Genomic DNA, 6,000 nt, shown 5'->3' with positions numbered 1-6,000 from the left:
TCCTGAGGTTCTTTTCTTCTCCTAGATTAAATATTTTCACTTATTTTAACTCTTTAGCAAAAAACATGGTTTGTGGCCACTCTCATTGGGTCACTAATTTCAAGGTACCCTCTAGGTTGTCTTGAGATGAAAAAAATCAAGATTCTGCACTGGGTTCCAAAGTTACTCTGTTAGAACCACTTATTTATTAAATTTATCAAATAAACATTTTTTTTTGTTTGGTTTTTCTCTTATTTTAAAGGAATCTCAGACTCTTAAAACACTAGACAGTAATGCATTTATAAGTTAGTGATTGGAAGCCATAATTTGTCAACTGTTGTCAAATATTCAGGATTGGGGAGAACAATAGAATTGACTTGGTAAAAAGAATAACTTTTAAGTCTGACTACACTATTCTCCTGACTTTGAGATACATGAAATTATTGTAGTAAAATTTTTAATTTAAACTCATAATTTCTTTTTTATATATATAATTTTTGAGAGAGGGAGAGAGGGAGGGAGGGAGAGCTCATAAGCAGGAAATGGAGGAGCAGAGGAAGAAGGAGAAGCAGACTCGCTGCCGAGCAGGGAGCCCAATGTGGGGCTTGATCCCAGGACCCTGAGATCATGAAGTGAATCGAAGGCAGACACTTATAACCGACTGAGCCACCCAGGCACTTCTCAGAATTTTTTTATAGCTGCAGGGCAAAAAATTACTACTCATCCTTTAAGATCACTTGCATTTGGGGAGGTGAGGTCTCTTGGTCTCATGACCAATAAATTCATACTTGTTCTAGCTTAGTATATCTGTATAAGCTAAACACTGAAATAGTTTTTTTCTTGTTTTACCATTTTGCTATAGAGTGAATCTTTCTAGAAACAGAGTAATGGCATTATTTTTTTTTTTTTAAGATTTTATTTATTTATTCATGAGAGACAGAGAGAGAGAGAGGCAGAGGGAGAAGCAGGCTCCCAAGGAGCAGAGAGCCCAATGCGGGACTCTATCCCAGGACCCTGGGATCATGACCTGAGCCGAAGGCAGACGCTTAACCATCTGAGCCACCCAGGCACCCCAGAGTAATGGCATTATTAATAGAGATTTTACTTTAAAGCACTATGTACTTTATGTAGTTCCATAAATATTTATTCAGGTAAATTTTAACAAAGTCTTAGGACTTTCAGGACCTTTCAAATGAAATAAATTCCTATATACCTTTAGTATCTCCTTTACATGTTAAGGAGATATCCTTTAGATATCCTGTGAGTGAAGAGTCAGGCTGAGTTCCCTCAAAGCAGAGCCTGAGACAGGGATTTTGTACATGGAATTGACTAGGGCTGTGCTCTTCAGGCAAGACCTATATGGAAAGAAGTAGAACAAGATAGGGGAGGAAAAGACTATAAGAAGATATTGCCTCATGTAAAGTGGAACCTTGGCTTGATCCACAGGGAAGCTTCTGAATCATAAACTGCCCCTACAAAGTTATTTCCCCTTGAGGCAAGATGGTCAGCCATTTGTAACTTGTCACTCAGACATTTGCTGTAAATCACCTTGAGAGTAGCAAGTGGGACATAATCCCCATTCTGAGGCTGCCCTCTGGGGACAATTTCTAGAGATATAAGCAGTTCACTCCATTAGCATCCAGGGTCATAGCAGCTAAGTTTTGGGTGCATGGCCAAAGCATTTACTCTAAAAGAGTAAATTATTCTTCATAGTATTTTCAAAACAGCTAGCCTTTTGCAGCCATATCTGTGATTTAAATATCAACATTGGGTTGCCTGAACACCTAGTCCCAGTGACCAAATATTTTATGACATATTCAAGCAAACACATACTAAAGTTGACTTAATTTTTAGAAAAGATAATATTAAGGAATTTTTTTTATGCTTATATTTTCTCGAGCAATTGTTGACAAAGTAGAAAGGTTGTGAAAAAGAAGGTACTCATCTTGGAGGTACTATCTTCAATGCAAAAGAATGGAAAGAATGAAGTGATGACATGAAAACTCAGTAATAGAACTACAAGAAGTGAATTACTATTGTTGCTTGAATGTTTATTAAGTTTCTTAAAGTGATTTTACGGACAGTCCAATTTGAAGAATTTAAAGATTCCCAGAAAGAGAAGAAATCCTACATGCAATAGAGCATATTTTGGATTTAATAAAAGCTGAATTCTGTGAATATTTATAAACTAATTTTGACGTCACTGAAGATGAATCACATAGAACTCTTTATGTAAAATATTTCTTTTCACACTGCCAGCCCTCAATCATCTTGTGCTTTTGAGAACCTAAATGTACCACTACAATGATGGAAGAGAGAAAGTGAAAAGTTTTGTTGAGAAGTAGGAACATTTGTTTTCACAGAGTTTAGCTTTTGATAAATCCAAAATATGTAGTAACCCATGCTTATACAGAATGAAGTGACAGAACTTGGTTTCCCCCATGTTGCTGACTTATCTATGCAGACTGTGTTGGTCAAATGACACACTAGATTCATATCCTGTGTTCTTCCTTCTCATATCCTTCTATCTCTGCACCATTTATTTCTATCTCCACACTGCTTTCAGAGTTATCTTCATAAAACATACTGTCTTCCGGGGTGCCTGGGTGGCTCAGTCATTAAGCCTCGGTCTTTGGCTCAGGTCATGATCCCAGGGTCCTGGGATCGAGCCCCGCATCGGACTCCCTGCTCAGCGGGAAGCCTGCTTCTCCCTTTCCCACTCCCCTGCTTGTGTTCCCTCTCTTGCTGTGTCTCTCTCTGTCAAATAAATAAATAAAATCTTAAAAAAGAAAAAGAAAAACATCCTGTCTTCCTTAAAGTCTTTGATGCTTCCCTATTACCTGTGAAGTGAAGTCTAAACTCCTTACCAGGGTAGTTACAGCTCTCAGAATTGGGCATTAATTTGCCTGCTCATTTGTATATACTTTATAAGCCATTCTAAACTAGTCACAAAACTACAATCATCTTCAGTACTTTTATTAGATTAAAATGTGCCTATTTCTATAAAGCTATATTACATCCTCTCACCCACTTGCTATTCTTCAAGCTCTTCATACCCTGGGATATAATTTCTTTCCTTTCCATGGCTAATAGGACCTGAAAGATTGACCTAACACAGGACAATAGATTATTTTGACAGAGAGAAAGTAGAGAGGAGTCAGGAGGCTTTCATGTTGAGTTACAAGCAAGATAAATTGGTATAATCCAGTCAATGGAGGGGGGGGTAGCAAAATGGAGCAGCCTAGAAAGAACATTAGTAAATCCTTAAGTAGCACTCACTATATGCCTGGTACTATATATGACTTTGCATATGTTGATATCATTTAATCCTCATCACTCTGTTTCCCTGTTTTTAAGATGAAAGTAAGGCAGAAAGAAGGTAAATGACTTACTTCACTCAGATCACCCAGCTATGGAGTAGATAAGCTGGGGTCTGAACCCAGGAAGTCTGGTTACACTGGAATAATCAGTACCCAAGATAGGGAGAGAGAAGCCTCTATTTCAATTCTTATTTCCGGTTCCCATCAGACCCATCAAGTGTACTTTGTTTCTTATCTTTGAATTTTTGTGTAGCTATATGGTATATGATATAACCTTCTTTAGTTACACTTTTTAAAATATATTTCTATTTCTTTCATCCATAGGAGCCTCAGTGAGACTTGCCGATTTCCACTTTAAAAAAAAGTATTAATGTACCCTGTAATTGAAATGCCTTTTCCACCATTTTTATCTGTTGAAATGGTGCTAATGCTTTATGATCTAGCTCAAGTCCTTCTGCTTAGTTGTGGCTTTTCCCATTCCCACCCTAAATTAGGATTGTTTTCCTTCTCTTTGATCTTAATGCATTTCTTATTTTATTCAAGAATGAGTGACAGTCTACTTTTGGTATTTTAAGTTCTATACCTCTTTTTCCATAATATTAGTTTGAACCGTATGAAATTGCCAACCCTCAAGTATTTTTAACTTGCTAAAATAGAGTTTAATGTGGTTCAATTTAGTTTTTTGGAAGGAAACTGATCGACAGGGAGGTATTTTATGATCTTTGTATCCTGGATATCTGATAGATGCTAAGAATTAAATATTTCTTGGATATATTACAATTTTAGTGATACAGCATAATTTCCCCAAATATTCTCCTGGAGATAATAAAATGTTTAGAGGAATAAAATCATCATTTTTCCTGTTTTCTACTTCTGACATAAGTTCACACTTACAAAAGCACGTTCATAAGGATTTTTAAGTTGTTATTTTTTAAATAATATCCAGGTAAATGGATCAGAATATTACAAATAAACAAGGTCCCAGTTCTCCAAGTTTATGGGATAGCAAGGGGCCACATAAACATGCAGTTCTTCAGAAAGTCAGAAAATGGATCTATATCAGGTGGTTATCATGGGAGATTTCACAAAGAAGCAGAGTTGGAATTCATCAGAACAGGAAAGAGTATGGGGTGTTGCAGAGCGAATACAGAATTTATGAAAACTTGGGAGAGCTGCAAATAGAACCATTTGAACAGAATATGTAGGATATAAGGTAAGTTGCGGGGAGGGACAGGAGGAGTCACTTGAATATTTTAAGTAGGGTATTAACATTGCCAAACTGTGTTTCTAAAGGTGCAAAGCCAAAAATAAATAAAAATTAAAAAAAAATCAGGAATTACAAGAAAATATAGAAACTGCTGAGTCAAATGAAGTGAACTCTGGCTGGATTGCAAAAGATGATTAGAGAACTAGGGAGGCCATGTCGGAGATTAGTGCTGTGATCTGAGCAAGGACAGGGAGGCCTTTGAATAAGGATGTGGCCAATTAAATCAGTAGGAAGGTGGATTCAAATAATATAGGAAAATATAAATGATAGGAATTAGAGATCAGTCAGAGGCTGGGAGTCATTCCATTTGTGTTACCTGGTAATTATATCTAAGTAATTCATATATTTTGAATAAGGCTGGATCATTTCAAGCTCATCTTAATTGTGAATTATGCTTGCCACGAAGTCCTCTGTGAGCTGAATACTTTATTCAAATATGTATACATAGTCCGGAATAAATTGTTGCTTCTCCAGAGGTACTCTTTTAAATGGAGTTTCATATAAATTAAACATTTCATGATGATGAATAAAACACAATTTAAAATATGCAATAATATTAATTAAACCAAAGAAAGTTGTAAATTGATGTTGTCATACCTCCATTAATTTTTATGAAACTGTATTATTAATGTTCCTTTTAAAATATTAAATAGCATTTTGTCATTAAAATATGTGTGCCTAGCCTGGTGGTGTCAGTTAAAGAAGATGATTATATCACTATTACGAGGAATAAGCTGAGAATGACAGGAGAGGCTTGTTTGTCAGCTTCACGGGGTGTGTGTGTGTGTGTGTGTGTGTGTGTGTGTGTGTGTATCAGCATTATGTGATACTCAGGAAAGGGTGTTTTATAATACATTTATATTTTTTTGGCCTACCATTTAGTTGAAGTTGAATATTTCTTAGAGTTAAAAATTCTATTTACAGGTGTTAAAAGATATTTTTAAAAGAGAATCAAAATGTTTATTGCAGTGTTATACAAAAAGTTTCCAGTAATAAAATGTATATTATAAATGGGGAAAGAAAGGGATAATTTTTAAAGAATGAAATCATCAGTCTCATGTAAAATAAACGTGTCAAGTTCATTGAGAGAATTAGTAATTTCAAAGGAATTTTTTTCTGTGTGTGTGTGTTGTTTTATTTGAGTATAGTTGACGCATAATGTTACATTAGTTTCAGGTGTACAACTTCGTGATGTGACAAGTTTATACATTATGCCATGTTCACCACAAGTGTAGCTGCCATCTGTCCCATTACATTGCTATTACAGTATCATTGACTGTATTCCTTAGGCTCTGCTTTTTATTCCCCTCACTTACTTTATAACGAGAGGCCTGTATCTCCCTTTCCCCCTCACTCATTTTGCCCAATCCCCCATCTCCCTTCTCTCTGGAAACCATCAGTTCTCTGTATTTATAGTTCTGATTCTGCTTTATT

The 6,000-nt window shown here is 35.9% G+C and overlaps 1 long non-coding RNA gene across 1 annotated transcript in view; it reads left to right on the top strand.

Annotated features, from left to right (window-relative positions):
- LOC145720206 (uncharacterized) overlaps positions 1-6,000 on the top strand; it is a 307,447-nt gene that overhangs the window by 160,305 nt on the left and 141,142 nt on the right. The gene's annotated exons all lie outside the window — the stretch shown is intronic.

This window comes from Leptonychotes weddellii, chromosome 2, assembly GCF_054177405.1.
Source record: "Leptonychotes weddellii isolate Sample4059 chromosome 2, ASM5417740v2, whole genome shotgun sequence".
In the NCBI taxonomy this organism is placed as follows: Eukaryota; Metazoa; Chordata; class Mammalia; order Carnivora; family Phocidae; genus Leptonychotes; species Leptonychotes weddellii.
Note: the sequence above shows the minus strand (reverse complement) of the source record. Positions and strands in the feature narration are given on the sequence as shown.